At 46.1% G+C, this 17,850-nt stretch overlaps 1 protein-coding gene and 1 long non-coding RNA gene across 2 annotated transcripts in view; one reads left to right on the top strand and one right to left on the bottom strand.

Annotated features, from left to right (window-relative positions):
• The window catches only part of kif6 (kinesin family member 6), a 171,107-nt gene that overhangs the window by 23,169 nt on the left and 130,088 nt on the right, over window positions 1–17,850 (bottom strand). The gene's annotated exons all lie outside the window — the stretch shown is intronic.
• Window positions 11,767–17,454, top strand: LOC130560756 (uncharacterized). The gene is made up of 2 exons (XR_008963741.1): window positions 11,767–13,367; window positions 16,490–17,454. It is a non-coding gene; the product is annotated as an uncharacterized LOC130560756 (long non-coding RNA).

Here is a 17,850-nt window from a genome sequence, read left to right as displayed (position 1 = left end):
TGCTTCCAGTACGCTGGGGCAGATGTTGTGGATACGTCCTGCCCGCACTGCGGGCGGCTAACGATTCAGACGTTGCGTCACGGGTGGCTGTGTTCCCAAGGGAATCAGCCACCACCTTGTCAGCTTCCCGTTTTGTGACGGCAGGACTACGGCCCTGCCGCCCGCTACGGCGAGCAGCGAGGGTGATATGAGGATTACTGTGAGAGCCAATCCGTCAGCCACTGGCTCGCGGACCGTTCGCACCTCGCCTTGGTCGTCTGACCGTTCCCCATAAGACGGTCCGCCGTCTTATTCCTCAATCACGTATCGGACACGGTACGTGATGATGAGATGTCTGTTGCAGCATCGGAGGGTGACTTACAGGCATCAGACTCCGACGATTCCTTGAAGCTCCCTCCCTCGGGGGGTCGAGATCAGGAAGAAGCGGATGTCGAAATGTCAGCCATGCTTTCCCGGGCCGCCGGCATTGGGTTGCGGTGCACCGCATTGCCTCTCCCAACGCTCGCGGCTGGATACACGGTACATCGGGCTTGAGAGCGGCTCCAAGCCGCACTCGCCCTCAGTGCCGTGTTCCCCCGGAAGTGCATGAGGAACCTAGTACGACCTATAACGCCCCCTTCGGCGCGTACACGTCAACTAGTTCCATCACCCTTTCTTCCCTCGATGGTGGGGCAGCTAGAGGATATGTCGATGTCCCCCTGGGGCTCGACCTAGGCTCACGTCCAAAGCACGTAGGCTTTTCGGCATCTGAGGTGTCGAGAGCTTACACTGCTGTGGGCCAAGCTGTCCCCTCTCTCCATGCTATGGCCTTCCTGCAGGCCAATGCGCGGAGAGAGCTCCACGAGGGTAAGACCGACCCAGCGCTTATGCAGGAACTCCGCGGCTTCACCGACCTCGCTCTTGGGCGAACAAGGTGATCGCGCGGGCCCTGGGTCGGGCGATGTCCACACTTGTGGTCCAGGAGAGACACCTCTGGCTGAACCTTGCACAGGTGAGTAACTCTGAGAAAGTCCGCTTTCTCGATGCACCCATCTCGCAAGGGGGGGGTGTTTGGTGATACTGTCGAGTTCGACAGTTAGGGAGCAGACAGAGGATATCACGTATGTCCTCCCCAGCCGCGACTCGACCGCCCTCTGGCCGCCGAGATCCCGTGCACCGTCTGCTTCCCAGCAGCCCTGGTCCTCTTCGAGACATCGAAGAGGAGACCACCACCCCATCAGCAGCCGCGGTGAAAGCCAATGCGGCCCTCATGGGAAGACCCCAGGGAGTTCGAGAATACCTTTCTAAAAGTTTTCTCCCTCTCTGGGCGTTTATCACAGCCGCTCTCACCCTCTACACGACGGTGTTCGGCAACTCGACGTTGCGTCACGGCGAGACCCAATGTCGAGGATAATCAGCAGCCTAAGCACTCTCAATCGACGGTGCTTTGTGCCACATCATCGTCTGGGTATTATCACAGCCGCTCTCACCCTCTACACGACGGTGTTCGGCAACTCGACGTTGCGGCAAGACCCAATGTCGAGGATAATCATCAGCCTAAGCACTCTCATTCGATGGTGCGTTGTGCTACATCATCGCCAGGCAGGTAAAACTGCAGAGCCGATCTCCTCTCCGGGCCCCCCCCCACGGCGAGGGATCTGCACTGCCAGCCATCGAACCACCCCCGGGAGGTCGATGAAGCAGAACGTACCCCTAGCCTCCCTGTCGGTCCCTGGGAGCCTGACAAGAGCTTCCCAAACCGTCACGGTGACTACGGGATACGGTCCGTCTCGGCTACGCGATCCAACTCCCCGGACGCCCGCCCAAGTTTCGGGGCATCCTCTTAACCTCAGCAGAGGCAAGGATGCCCCGTGCTTCGGGCCGAGGTCGCCACCCCTCTGGTGAGGAAGCGATCGTGCTCGTCCCTCTAGCCGAGATGTTCAACGGGTTTTACAGCCCGTACTTCATCGTCCCCAAAAGAGCGGGGGTCGCTAGATCTGCGTACCCTGAACAGGCACCTACTCAAGCTGCCGTTCAGGATGCTCACGCAGAAGCGCATCCTGGCATCTGTCAGATGTCAAGATGGATTCATGGCAATCGACCTGAAGGACGCTTACTCTCATGTCTCTTTTCCCTCGTCATCGCCCGTTCCTACGGTTCGCTTTCGAGGGTCAGGCATATTAGTACAGAGTCCTCCCCTTCGGTCTGTCCCTGTCCCCACGAGTCTTCACGAAGATCGTGGAAGCCGCCCTCACTCCCCTCAGGGAGAGAGGTGTGCGGGTACTAAACTATCTCGACGACTGGCTCATTTGACACACTCGTGAGATCTGTTATGTACACACAGGGACCTAGTGCTTCGGCACCTAGATCGATTGGGACCACAGGTCAACCGAAAAAGAGCAAGCTCTCCTCTGTGCAGAGCATCCTCTTTTTTGGTATGGAACTCAACTCTGTCTCCATTACAGCGCGACTGCGCTCAGTCAGTGTTGAACTGCCTGGAATATTTCAAGCAGTCAGCGGGAGGAGGCTCCTGGGTACATGGCATCCTCGACGGTGGTGATACCCCTCAGGTTGATGCACATGAGACCGCTCCAACACTGGCTACAGAGTCGAGTTCCCTGGAGAGCGTGGCACACCGGCAGCAGGCGGATGGTGATTACGCTTTTCTGCCGACGCACCCTAACCCCTTGGTCTTCAATGACCTTTTCTACGGACGGGGGTCCCTCTCGGGCAGGCGAGACGCGTCAGGGTCGACAGACGCCTCCCTGCAGGGTTGGGGTGCCGTGTGCAACGGGCACGCAGTGTCGGGGCGATGGACGGGCCCCCGCCTGCGCAGGCATATCAATTGCCTAGAGTTGTTGGATGTGCTACCCGCACTGAAGGGGTTACAACCTCTCGTGCAGAACAAGCACGTGCTGGTCCGGTCGGACTGCACAACTGCCGTAGCGTTTTTAACCGCCAGGGTGGCGTTCGCTTATGGCAGCTAACACGACTCGCCCGACGCCTCCTCCTGTGGAGTCCGCAGGGCCACACATACCCCAGGTGACCTGAACCAGACAGCCGATGTGCTCTCTCGTCAGTTGACGCCTCGCGGAGAGTGGCGACTCCACCCCCGTGCAGCCAGCTCATTGGGTACAGTCCGGGCGGGCTCAGGTAGACCCCTTCGCCTCCCTGGACAACACCCATTGCCGCTAAGGTACTCCCTGCCTCGGCACAGAGGCTCTAGCGCACAGCTCGCCGTGGGACAAGCGGAAGTACGTCTTTCACCCAGTGAGCCTCATTGCACAGACCCTGTGCAAGGTCAGGGTAGAGGAGCATCAAGTGTACTAGTTGCACCATACTGGCCCAACCGGACTTGGTTCTCGGATCTAATGCTCTTGACGACAGCTCCCCCTTGGCCGATTCCCCTGTCGAAGGACCTGCTTTCCCAGGGGAAGGGAATGTTATGGAATCACGGGCTAGACCTCTGGAACCTCCATGTCTGGCCCTTGGACGGAACGAGGAGATCCTGAGTGGCCTAACCCCTGCGGCGGTAAAGACCACTACTCAGGCTAGGGCCCTGGCCACTAGGTGACGATACGCCTAGTGGTGCCTCTTCTCATCCTGGTGCTCTTCTCTAAGAGAAGACCCGCGGAGTTGCTTGATCAAGTGGGTGCGGTCCTTCCAGAGACTCGAGAATAATCTCTCCCTTTCCACACTGAACGTGTATGTAGCCGCTGTTGCCGCTCATCACGACCTAGTTGCTGGTAGTCTCTAGGACAGCACAACCTGATCATTTGGTTCCTAAGGGGCGCGGGAAGGCTACCACCTCACCCACGCTCCGTACCCTCTTACAACCTTGGCGGTCCTGGAGCCCCTCGGAGATGCCGCTCTTTCTCACTTCACGATGAAGACGGCTCTCGGGAGGACGCTCAAGGGGGTAGCGGACCTACAAGCATTCTCCGTGTCCACAGATTGCCTAGAACTCGGGCCCGGTTATTCTCACGCTATCCTGAGACCCCGGCCCGGCTACGTGCCCAAAATTCCCACCACTCCCCCGAGACACCAGGTGGTGAACTTACAGGCGCTCCCCACCGGGGAGGAAGACCCAACTCCATCCGTGTTGTGTCCAGTACGCGCATTGCGCCTCTGCTTGGACCGCACGCAGAGCCGCAGTAGCTCTGAGCAGCTCTTTGTCTGTTTTGGAGATCAGCAGGGAGGGCTGTCTCAAACAGAGATTGGCGCATTGGATCATGGACGCCGTCACTATGGCGTACCTGTCCTAGTTCGCCTACGCCCACTGGGTGAGAGCTCTCTCCACACGGAGTACAGCCTCCTCGTGGGCACTGGCTCGAGGCGCCTCTCTGGCAGACATCTGCAGAGCTGCGGGTTGGGCTACACCCATCACCTTCGCGAGGTCCTACAGTCTTCGCGTAAAACCGGTCGGCGAGTCTTGCGGGCATCAGGCAAGACCGGCGACCGGTAGGGTGTACGCCTATGACAGTACCTGACCCTAGGGGGTCAGCGTACTAATAGCCTCCCTTTTCCCCCACTGGGTGAAGAACAGGCACTCCATCCATCACTAGCAAGCACCTCCTGTGGGCGGGCTGGGCAGAGCAGCCCTGCCCCTTAGGCCGGGTATCACCTGAGTTATTCGCAACATAGCTCTAACCGGACCTAGTGCTACCAGACGTTGCAACCCCCCAGCAGGGCGGTTCCGTCTGAATGTATCCTCATGCTGGTTCCCACCTTGGTAACCCATGACCTCCTTAGGTGGACCTCCACCTCGCTGTTAACTCCTTCAGTCCGCACTTTCTTCCCATGAGTTCTCCCCCATCGGTGAGACCATGTTGGTATTTCCACTAGTCTTCTCCCTGTGGTAGGAAGTGGTCTCTGTAGCGCATCCCCCGCTTGAGGAAGTAGCGCTTACCCAGTGGCCTTACGGTTCCGGGCGGCTTCTCGCTGTTAGAGAAACAAGGCCGCCGCCTGTGAGGCCGACGGTAGGGGCCTTCCCACCTTTCAGAAAGCTCTGGGACCCCCTACCTACCCACTGGTAGGTTACAATTTCGCGGTAGCGTCACGGCTGACACGCCTAGGCCAGTCACCGTCGCTTCCTTGAGATTGTGACAGGGCACAGTGTTATGGCGTTTTCCATTGGAACCCCATCTGTCGGTTCGACACAACGTCGAGAGACCGACAGAAAGGGAACGTCTCGGTTACGTTTGTAACCTCGGTTCCCTGATGGAGGGAACGAGACGTTGTGTCCTCTTGCCACAACACGTGCTGTCCACTGCAGCAGTCGTGAGAGGTCTCAGGCTCCTCAGAACTAAGGTGAATGAATGAGGCACGCCGTCTCCCTTTTATACCCGGATATCCGGGGGCGGAGTCCGGCATGCAAATTTCATTCGCCAATTTTCATTGGCCTTTTCTAAGAAGTCGGAAGTGATTGGTTCTCAAGGACGAACCCCATCTGTCGGTTCGACACAACGTCTCGTTCCCTCCATCAGGGAACCGAGGTTACAAACGTAACCGAGACGTTTTCCATCTTAAGAATATATCTAAACTACGTCATATGCTGTCAATGTCAGATGCAGAGAAGTTAATTCATGCATTCATGACATCAAGACTAGATTACGCACTGTTAGGTGGTTGCCCTGCAGGCTTATTACAAAAACTCCAACTGGTCCAAAACGCGGCAGCTCGAGTTCTTACACGTACAAAAAAGTATGAACATATTAGCCCGGTTCTGTCAACCTTGCACTGGTTACCTATAAAGCATCGCGTTAACTTTAAAATCTTGCTTATTACCTATAAAGCCTTACATGGTTTAGCTCCTCAGTACTTGAATGAACTCCTTTTGTATTACAGTCCTTCACGTGCATTACGCTCTCAGGCGTCCTGTCAGTTGGTAATACCTAGAATTTCAAAATCAAGTGCAGGTGGTAGATCCTTTTCCTATCTAGCGCCTAAACTTTGGAATAGTCTTCCCTGCACTGTCCGGGAGGCAGACACACTCTGTCAGTTTAAATCTAGACTAAAGACGCATCTTTTTAATCTTGCATACACTAGACTTCCATAATATAAATCTTCTGAGGCTTTAGGCTGCATTAGTTAGATCAACCGGAACCAAAAACACAACTGATGTACTTGTTGCATCAAAGAGTGCAGAACAGTACTCTACTCTCAGCCAGTCTTGTCTCATTGTTCCAAGGTTACCACAGCGAGCAGGATGCAGTTCATGGCCTGACCTGATGGTAGAGAGAATGGGAAGCGGTGACCTGACAAGAGATGATACAGCTGGATAAAGAAGGACGCGGTCACCTGACACATCTTCACCACAAAATTTCAAATGCTATTAGATTATTAATGATAATCTTAAACTATAATTTACCTTATTAATAAGTTTATTTATTTTATTTAGCCTTGTTGTGCAAGCTCTCTGGAGCTTGTGCAGAGGCAGCAGCTTTTGCCAGAGGGGAACTGGAATTCCCTGGTTGGGCCTGGGTTCTCCTGAGGTTTTTTTTCTCGATTAGAGTTTTGGGTTCCTCGCCACCGTTTGCATACTGTTTTGCATCTGCCTGGCTGGGGGGCTGCTTTAGAATTTTAAAGTTTTACTTAATTAATATAGCATATAGGAATTTATAGTCTGTTATATTTGACATGTGCTTCTTTCTCCTTTATCTTAAATGTGTGCTCTCACTGTGCGTGTGCGTGTGCGTGTGCGTGTGTGTGTGTGTGTGTGTGTGTGTGTGTGTGTGTGTGTGTGTGTGTGTGTGTCTGTGTGTTAGTACGTGTGCATATTGTGTTTGTGGAGTGTTTTGTACGTGGGTGTGTCTGTCTTCTTTGTTTTCACCTTTTTCTTGTTTTTGCAGGTACAACTTTAATTGGTTTGCTTATAGTCAATATGTCTTATGTACAGCTGCTTTGTAACAATGAAAATTGTAAAAAGCGCTATATAATTAAAGTTGAGTTGAGAGTTGAGTTTTGAATGCACCGAGTAGGAGGTTTTAGATAGTTTAGATATAAATGAACAAGTCGGGGCAGTTACTGACTATATACATTTTTGTGTCGATGCTGTTATCCCCTTTAAGGCATGCAAAGTATTCCCAAATGATAAACCTTGGGTGTCTAAAGAATTAAAGACCCTTATAAAGAAGAATAAAACACCATACAGAAAACAGGAGGATGAGGTAATCTTGAGGAATATACAGAGGCAAATTAAAAGACAGATATACACAGACAAACATCTACATCATGTGGAAATTCTAGACAAGTTTGGCAGGGGATTAAGACCATGACAAACATTCGCCATAAGGTAAGAGGTAATCAACCCCTGGTGTTACAAGGAGATGAGGAGCTGAAGATGGCCAATCAGCTTAAATCATATTTTTGTCATTTTGACAGTGTATGTGGGAACGCTGTTCCAGAGATACCTATATCGTCTAAAATTATTACCTCTTCTACTGGCTTTTATATTGATGAATTAGAGGTTAGTCAGGCATTCAAGAAATGTAACCCTCATGAAAGTCCAGGCCCAGATAAAATATGCGGTAATGTTCTAAAACACGCTGTTCAGTTAGAGCCAGTTTTTACAATTTTACAAGTCTTATAATATTGGTATTGTACCTGCTCTATGGAAAACATCAACAATAGTCCCAGTGGCTAAAGTTTCAAGGCCTTTGGGATTTAATGACTTTCGACCAATAGCACTTACATCCTTATTGATGAAGAGTTTTGAGCACTTAGTGAAAACATATATTGTATCCCAAACACAGCAACTCATTGATTCCTTGCAGTTTGCATACCAAGCCTCTAGGGGGGTAGATGATGCAATCCTAACTGTTCTGCATTTGCTGCACTCTCATTTAGAGAAACTAAAGTCTCATGTTAAAATCTTATTTGTGGACTTCTCATCAGCCTTCAATTATATCTCTCCTACTATATTAGCTGGTATTCTGGAAAGAGAATTTTCACTTGAGAGTAAGTTGATTACATGGGTGACTGAATTTCTTAGTTCCAGAACCCAGAGGGTTAAGTTAGAAGGATCTGTTTCTGATAAAATGATTACCTTGATTGGATCTCCCCAAGGAGTGTTATCTCCTTTACTCTTTATCTTATACACAAATTCTTGTTCAAGTTCTTTCAAAAATAGATACATTATTAAATATGCAGACGATACTGCTTTAGTGAGTCTTTTACATGAAGGAGAGGAAGAGCATGGGCCTGTTTTGGACTTCTTTTTTAATTGGTGTGAAAAATCAAATCTTCCATTGAATATTTCAAAAACAAAAGAAATCGTTATTGATTTTAGAGAGATAAATGCATTCCATCATACATTAATTAATGGGGAGCCAATACAACTTGTTCCAAACTATAAATACCTTGGTATAGTACTGGACAATACGCTTAGATGGGATGGGTGGACTGAGCACTTAGGTAAAAAGGTTCAACAAAGAATGTATTTTCTAAAGAAATTACGCCTGTTCAATGTCCACCATCAAATGTTATTGATTTTTTTATGGTGCTTTATGTGTTATCAAACTGAGGACAAACACATCAATCTCAAATGGGTGCACGACCAAGAGAACGAATCCAAGTAGTCACAAAAGTCGGCACACCAAAGCTCCAAAACCATCAAAAATACTTTATTATTTAAAAAAACTTTTGCATGACGCGTGACGTTTCGAGCACACAAGCTCTTCATCAGACAATACAACAACACTGATGAACCTAATTTATACCTCCAGGTGTACAAGGATCACATGCCCTCCAGAAAATATATTTAGAAAAAAAATTACAATTATAATTGTAAAATATTGATAATACATCAATATATAAACACACGCAAAAGTCAAAATAATAATATGATTGAATATAAATGTAAATTCTAAATTATGCACCTGCAAACACACAAAAGACAAAAACAAATATTGTTAACCATTCTTAAAACCAAAACCTTTGAAAAACTATACAAAACACTAAATCAAAGAGAGAAAAAAACACGTTACAACCATTGGTTACGTCCTTACCTTCTTATATTAGAGACACTATGGATTTTATTGACTTGATTAAGAATGTGCGATTACCGGATTGTCCAGTATTTTTAGTTAAGATGGATGTTGAATCGCTGTATACGAATGTTCCATTCCAGGGTGGATTAGAAGCGATTGAATCTTTTCTTGATTTACGCCCTGATAAGGTTCCTAGTAATGTATGTTTAACTGATTTGGCAAAAATGGTGTAATCATATAATTATTTTTTGTTTGGATCAGATTATTACTTGCAGATTTCTGGTGGCAGTATGGGTTCTAAGATGGCCCCAAGTTTTGCATCTTTATTTTGTGGTATGTTTGAAAAACAGTTTGTGTTAAACCCTGATGAGAATAATTTTCTCCGACATATTCTGTTATGGAAACGATACATCGATGATGTTTTTATAATATGGAGTGGTACGGAATCTGAGTTGTTGGAATTTCATGGTCTGGTAAATAGTAAATGTAACGCTTTAAAATTTACGATTGAATTTCTTCAAGAGAAGATGTGCTTGTTCTCCTAACCGCACCGGCATTGAAACCACATTATATTGAAAACCTACTAATCGCAATACTATTTTACATGGACAATCTTACCACCCGGTCTCGCTGAAGCGTTCGTTACCTATTTCTTAATTCAGTCGTATTCGTCGCATCTGCAGTAGAGATGAAGATTTTCATGATCAATCGGGACTTTTGGCAGAGAGGTTCAAAAAACGAGCATATAGAGAAGAATGGATTCAGTCAGCTGCGAGTCGGTTCACAGATGTGTCACAACAAGAGTGTCTTGTCAAAAAACATAAAAAGTTTGATCGTCGTATTAATTGCTATATGCAATATTCGCCTCTTGCTAAGGAGATTGAGACAATTATATCCAAACATTGGCATATTTTGGAAAGTGATCCTAGTCTGTGATCCAAGAAATGCTTTGAACAACCACCTCGTTTAGTTTATAAAAGAGCACCTAATCTTCGTAACATTCTGGTTAAGGCCGATCTGCCACCTACTCCTCATTTTTTGAACACCATACCACATGGCAATTTTAGGTGTGGGAATTGCCAACAGTGCAACTTTACATACAAAACTTTGACTTTTACACATCCTCACACTGGTAAAAAATTTAAAATTCAGGGTACAATCTCTTGTAAAACATCTAATGTGATCTATATGTTGAGGTGCCCCTGTGGTTTGTGTTACATTGGTAAGACTAGTAGACCTTTAAAAACTCTGATTGCTGAACATCGTAGCACAATTAGACACAAAAAGGATCAAAAATTAGGATCAAAAGAGTTCAGTAGCGCGGCATTTTTCAGAAATGAGACATTCAGTTTCGACTTTAAAGTATATCGGTATTGAGTTAGTGAAGTGTTCACGACGCAGAGGCGCGGAGAGGTGGAGAGAGGAGGCAGCTTGGCCCGCAGCAGTGTAAGCTCTCGACACCAAAGATGCTGAAAAACCTACATGCTTTGGACGGGAGTCAAGGTCGAGCCCCCCAGGTGGCCACCGTCTGCGGGCACAATTGCACCGCGACGGCACACTCCACCTGGGGAACATCGACGTATCCTCTAGCTGCCAAACCATCAAGGTAAGAAAGGGCGATGGAACTAGTTTGACGTGCATGCACCGAAAAGGGGCGTTCCAGGTCTTACTAAGTTCCTCATGCACTTCCGGGAAAACACGGCACTTGGAGCCGCGCTTAAACCCGATGTACAATGTATCCAGCCACGAGCGTTGGGAGAGGCAGTGCGGTGCACTGCAACCCAATGCCGGCGGCCCGGAAAAGCATGGCTGACATTTCGACGTCCGCTTCTTCCTGGGCTCGACCCCCTGAGGGAGGGAGCTCAGAGCAATTGTCGGAGTCAGATGCCAGTAAGTCACCCTCCGATGCTTGGTTGAGGAACAAGACGGTGGGACCGTCTCATGGGGATTGGTCAGACGAGCAAGACGAGGTGCGAACGGTCCGCAAGCCGGTGGCTGACGGATTAGCGCTCACAGTAATCCTCATATCACCCTCGCTGCTCGCCGTAGTGGATGGCAGGGCCATAGCCACTGCTGTCACGGAATGGGAAGCAGACGAGATGGTGGCTGAGTCCCGTGGGAACAGACATTGTGTCCGTCCCTCTCCTCGATGAGTGTGTTGCACCCACGAGAACAGCGGGACATGCCACGCTGGAGAAATTTGCTCTTTCAAGGAAAAAAACTCAAACACTTCTGGAACTGCCGAGATGCCCAGGGGAAGTCGCTGCAGGAAGGGACAGTCCGCTGCACCACGTCGTAAAATTCCAGCAGTAATTCGGTTTATTAATGATTTACAATACATTTGTAAATTCGTTTTTAATCCTTGATAAATGCATTTATTAATGATCTCCAAAGGGAACCTTAATGTAAAGCGTTACCAAAAAAATCTCTTTATAATTCAAAATTGTACAGGAGATGTCTGCTTCTTAACAGGGTTCTAAACATGCCAGGGTTTTTTCTGGGATAATAACAGGTTAACAACTTTCCCACAGAAAATTTTAACTCCACCTTCTCCGAAACACTACACACAGTTGCACCTCTGCGCTTAAAGAAGATGAAAGATAGCAGCCCAACACCGTGGTATAATGAACACACTCAGACTCTAAAGAAAGTAGCCCGAAAAATGGAGCGCAACTTTAATTGTGAAAACGAGTTGCTTTGATTTTGCCCTGTTATTTTATTCTGGACAAAAAATAGGCATAACTAAATTTAATTTGAATGATGATTATATGATGTTAGAGTAGGTTGAGCTAGATCTTTTACCACCCCCCTCTGTCAGAGAGGCAAGGAAAAGACAATTAAAGAAAATGAAAAGAGAAAATGGGGCCGGGGGTGGACGTTTGGTCTGGTGAGCCACTAAGAATGTGGGAGTATCATTTGGTCTCATTTGGTAAAATGTACCTCGAGGTCAGGATAGATGATGTCAAGGGGACTGATTATTATCTTTCACCCTTTTGTAGGGTTAGTTTTGAAGTTATAATCATAAGAGCGCTAAATCATAAATGATTTAAAGTGGCCAATGTTAAATTTTAATACTTTCATGGCTCTTATGATTGAAACACTCTCTTATGGCTCTTATGATTGTTATTTGCCTATTATAACCTTTATACATATTTTTGTCTTTGTCGTCAGAACACTTGTACTTTCCATTCTGATAACGAATGAAAAACAAACTGTCTGTCCTTTCATTAAACTTCGTACCATTTCTCAAGGATGCATAGTTGAATATAAGCCTCTGTTCGTACAATAATAAATCGAGAATCAACTGAGATGTACCCTTGTGTGTGTGTCACGTATTTGGGTCTAATTAGAAAAAGAGACTGAGATTGCCGCAGATCGACTTGGTTGTGGAAGACTGTTTGTGTGCACAAATTATCTAACACGATTCTACTGATCACATCCAACATCCTAAACAATTATTCCCTGAATGACTGAAACTGATGTTTTAAATAACTTGTTTTATGGATTTGACCATTGCGGTCTGGTGGAGACTTGGTGAGCCAAGCTCATTATAATTTTAACAACAGTGAATTCATTACAGCATTGACATCACTTTCCTAGTAAACACGCCGAAACCCGCCCCCTTGAGGAGCAAAACACTCAGCAAAAGGGCTTCTTTCAATAGGAGAAAAAGAAACTGGGATCTTTCAGCAGTCTGTGAAAAGAAATATAACATTTTGTGCTTTAACTGTTTGTACAATCAATCACACAACAAGCTTTACCCATTTAGTCCAGATAGCGGCAAAGGCTTCTGCAATTAGTCTTTTTGCCACTCAGTGGGCATGGCTTGCTTGGCTTTCGTGTGCGGTGAAGTCACGTGCAGTCCCTCTATTGAAAGCAGCCATTTTTTTGCCACTCAAAGGGTCATATTCTGTCATGTTCACATAGGAAATGCATACCCTCTATTGACCCCACTCATGGGGAATGGTGTAACATTTGCACTTCTATCACTTTCACTGTAATTATACTAGAACCGTAGGTTCTAAAAACAAATTTACAATGTGGAACTGTGCAAACCTCAATTCTTGGCGAGGTCGTGACTTACCTGTTTCTCTCACTATGGCATGGGACACCAGGGCCCATCTACAACATGGCTGCCACTCCAGAGCCCGACCACAACATGGCTGCCTATCAATAACACAACATGGTTGCCTCTCATGCCTCTCTTTGAGTTTCTCATGCTCCCTGTCATGTCCAGAACATGAACAGAAGCTGCTCTTTGTTAATAATTTTGATCTGTTTTGGGAGCGACCTAGGCTCTTCCGCCCTGACGGCCTGCACCCCAGCAGCATCGGAGCGGTTCTTCTGTCTGACAACATCTCAAAGACGCTACGCACAGCTTGACTACGTCTCCCAGCGGTAAGTCAAAACTTCAACCATAGTCTGTGTTCCTCCCACTCATCTGTTAGAAATGTTACTGCTTCCAAATGCATAGAGACTGTGTCTGTCCCCCGAATAATACTACAAAATAACAAAATAGCCAAATCTCAGAGAAAAAATCTAATCGTGATTAAACCTGAGGACAATGTAATAAACGACCAAAACAAACTCATAAAGTTCGGCCTACTTAATATTAGATCACTAAATTCAAAAGCAGTTATTGTAAATGAAATGATCACAGACAACAGTTTTGATATACTTTGCCTTACCGAAACCTGGCTTAAACCAAATGATTATTACGGTCTAAATGAGTGTACACCACCAAGCTACTGTTATATGCATGAGCCACGTCCGGTTGGTCGAGGTGGCGGTGTCGCAACAATCTTTAGAGACTTTCTTACTGTAACTCAGAGAACGGAGCATAAATTTAAATCATTTGAAGTGCTTGCGTTGAACATAATTGTTCCAATTGACAGTAAAAAATCATTGCTTTCTTGTACGTTGGCTACAGTGTATAGACCCCCTGGTCCCTACACTGATTTTCTGAAAGAGTTTGCGGACTTCCTATCGGACCTATTGGTTAACGTTGATAAAGTACTAATTGTCGGAGACTTTAATATCCACGTAGATAGTGCTAACGATGCATTAGCAGTGGCGTTTACAGAGCTATTACACTCTTTTGGAGTAACACAACACATCAATGGACCCACTCATCGATTTAATCATACACTAGACTTGATTATATCTCACGGAGCCGATCTAACCAATATAGATATTATACCTCAAAGCGACGATGTCACTGATCACTATCTTATAACATGTACACTGCGCACTGCAGAAATCAGCCGTTTAACTCGTTATCGACAGGGTAGAACAATTACCTCGACTACTAAAGATAGTTTCGCAAAGAGCTTGCCAGATCTGACTCCTTTAATAACCATACCAATAAATACAGAATCGCTCGATGACATGACCAGCAAATTGGGCACTATTTTCTCTAATACATTAGAAGCTGTCGCACCTATGAAGTCAAAAAAGATTAATGAGAAAAACGCAGCACCATGGTACAATAGCACCACTCGCGCCCTTAAAAGAGAAACACGTAAACTGGAGCGCAAATGGAAACAAACCCAATTAGAGGTCTTTAAAATTGCGTGGAAAGAGAGTGCAAACTGTTATAAAAAGGCACTAAAAGCAGCAAAGGCTGAGCACCTCCGTAACCTCATAGAAACTAACAAAAACAATCCAAGGTTTTTATTTAGTACAGTTGCTAAACTAACAAATAAACAGACTTCACCTGACCTGGGTATTCCGCCGCACCTTGGTAGCAATGATTTCATGAATTTTTTTACAGAGAAAATCGAAAACATACGAGACAAAATAGTAAAAACTCAACCTCCAAGTCTGTCCTATAAATTAGTACCAACCATCGCCCCAAAAGAAAGGCTACAGTGTTTTTCACCTATAAAACAGGAAGATTTAATTAAACTTATTGCAACATCTAAACCTACAACTTGCTTATTAGACCCCATACCAACTAAATTATTAAAAGAGTTATTACCCGTTGCAATTGAGCCCATTTATAACATTATCAACTCGTCAATTAATCTAGGCCATGTCCCAGGAGCCTTTAAACTGGCCGTCATTAAGCCTCTTATCAAGAAACCAAACTTAGACCCCAATGAACTAGGAAACTATAGACCGATTTCAAATCTCCCTTACCTGTCTAAAATACTAGAAAAAGTAGTGTCCACTCAGTTGTGCTCTTTCTTACAAAATAATGACATACACGAAAAATTCCAGTCAGGCTTTAGACCGCATCATAGTACTGAAACTGCGCTCGTTAAAATTACAAACGACCTGCTTATAGCATCAGATAAAGGTAACATCTCACTCCTAGTCCTGCTCGACCTTAGTGCTGCGTTCGATACTGTAGACCATAAAATACTTCTAGATCGCTTACACAATTATACCGGTATTCAGGGACAGGCACTACAATGGTTCAGATCTTACTTATCAGACAGACATCAATTTGTCCATTTAAATGGGGAATCATCAAATCTAACGCAAGTAAATTATGGATTACCTCAGGGATCGGTTTTAGGACCCTTGCTATTCTCCATATACATGCTGCCCCTTGGAAACATTATTAGAAAACATGGAATTAGCTTCCACTGTTATGCAGATGATACTCAGCTATATATCTCATCAAGACCAGATGATTCCTTCCAACTATCCAAATTGGCAGAGTGCATCGACGATATAAAGCATTGGATGACTTGTAATTTCCTTCTTTTAAATTCTAATAAAACAGAAATATTACTTATCGGACCAAAGACACGTGAGCAGAATATTTCGGATTATGACCTGCAAATTGAAGGCTGCACTGTTACTCCAACAAATACAGTTAAAGACCTTGGCGTTATATTAGACAGCAACCTGTCATTTAAAAATCACATCTCAAATGTCACAAAAACAGCCTTCTTCCACCTTAGAAATGTTGCCAAATTGCGAAATATTTTATGTGTGGCTGACGCAGAGAAGCTTATTCATGCATTTGTGACCTCAAGACTTGACTACTGTAATGCACTGCTTAGTGGTTGTCCTGCAGCATCAATAAACAAACTACAGTTAGTTCAGAATGCAGCTGCCAGAGTTCTAACCAGGTCCAGAAAATACGATCACATAACCCCAATGTTATCAACCCTTCACTGGTTACCCATTAAGTATCGTATTGACTTTAAAGTTCTTTTAATTACTTATAAAGCCTTAAACGGTTTAGCCCCTACCTACATAACAGAGCTTCTACCACACTACAACCCATCACGCTCTCTAAGATCTCAAAACTCCAGACTTTTGATAACACCTAGAATAACTAAATCCACCAAAGGGGGTAGAGCTTTCTCATACGTAGCACCTAAACTCTGGAATAGCCTCCCCGATACTATTCGAGGGTCAGACACACTCTCCCAATTTAAATCTAGATTAAAGACACATCTTTTCAGCCAAGCATTCACTAATACATAGCTAATGAACAGCAGCTACGCTAATTATTCTCTTTCTGTTTCTGCCCTCGCCTCGGGATGCCCATCCCGAGGTAGGGAGAGATTCCGCCAGGCCCAGATGAACGTCATATGCCCATCCACAACTAGAGATTACGCCAGCTACATCGGAAAATCCCGTGCCATCCTCCTGCGAGAGCCTGCGGACTGACTGACCATCCAGCTCCATCCAAGGCAATTCCATCACCACCCAAGAAAAAGGCGACCATCTGGCCGGCCCAGCTCAGACAATTCCATCCCCAACCGAGAGCAAAGACGGACTACCTGTCACATAAATGCTAAATTTACAATACTTGGTATTTAATGCTAAACTTACATCACACGACAGCAGTTTGAAGTTATGGCTGCACTCAGTGACTTTGATTGGAGGTAGCTGGGTGGGTGTTGTAGGGAGTGGGGGGGGCTTGTTGGTTGTGGTTCGGGGCGTTTCATTTGTTGGGACTGTGTGGGTCTGGTCTGGTTGGTCTTGTTTTGTGGTCGATGTCGGACAACAGAGGAATAAAGTTAATTATGCCATTACTACTTTTCCCTGGTTGTCCCTCTGTTGTCTGTTGTTGATCACGGAATGGGACCGGGTTGGACCTGCACGGTTTCGGCGGGTGGGGCTTCCTGGGTCGCGGCTCGTGGGCTCTCCCTGTTCTTCGTGGACGTTGCTCGGTGGCTTTGGTCGGGGTCACTGAGTGCAGCTATGACACGTCAGAGGAGATCTGGCCCTCCCGGCTGAGCCTGGTTTCTCCCGAGGTTTTTTTTTCTCCATTATTCAGCATTGGAGTTTGGGTTCCTCGCCACAGCAGAGCAGTGCAGTGTTGGCTTGCTCACCGGGAGACTGCATTTATTTATTTATTTATTTATTTATTTATTAGATATTATTTATTATAATGATCTTGCTTGGTCTATAAACACCATGCACTGTGCTGTGTTTTACCTTTCTGTGTTTTTCTTATTTGCTCCTGTAAAGCTGCTTTGGAACAATGCACATTGTGAAAAGCGCTATATAAATAAAATTGAATTGAATTGAATGTCCAAGATGGCCGCCTCTGAACTTCCTGTGACTGTGGTTTTATCTTGAGAACCTATCATCTCCGAGAAGAATTTGAAAAAGGCCAATGGGCTTGGCGAATGTCACACGCACGCCAGTCCCCGCCCTGTGCATACGGATATAAAAGAAAGATGGCGGCGGTCATTCATTCATCCTTTGTTATTCGGAACCTGCGTGGCACATGACTGACAAGCATTATCTCTTTCAGAATCTTCATACTGCTGGACTTACGATGCAGAGCAGCGGACTTCTCCCTCCTGAGAGCAGAGTTCCCTGGGTGTCTCGGCAGTGAGCTACAGACCTAAAGGAGAAAATATCTCACAGTTGCGAACATGTCTCGCAGCTGTGTCCTTGGCTGTGA

The sequence above is a fragment of the Triplophysa rosa genome, linkage group LG10 (genome assembly GCF_024868665.1).
Source record: "Triplophysa rosa linkage group LG10, Trosa_1v2, whole genome shotgun sequence".
In the NCBI taxonomy this organism is placed as follows: domain Eukaryota; kingdom Metazoa; phylum Chordata; class Actinopteri; order Cypriniformes; family Nemacheilidae; genus Triplophysa; species Triplophysa rosa.
Note: the sequence above shows the minus strand (reverse complement) of the source record. Positions and strands in the feature narration are given on the sequence as shown.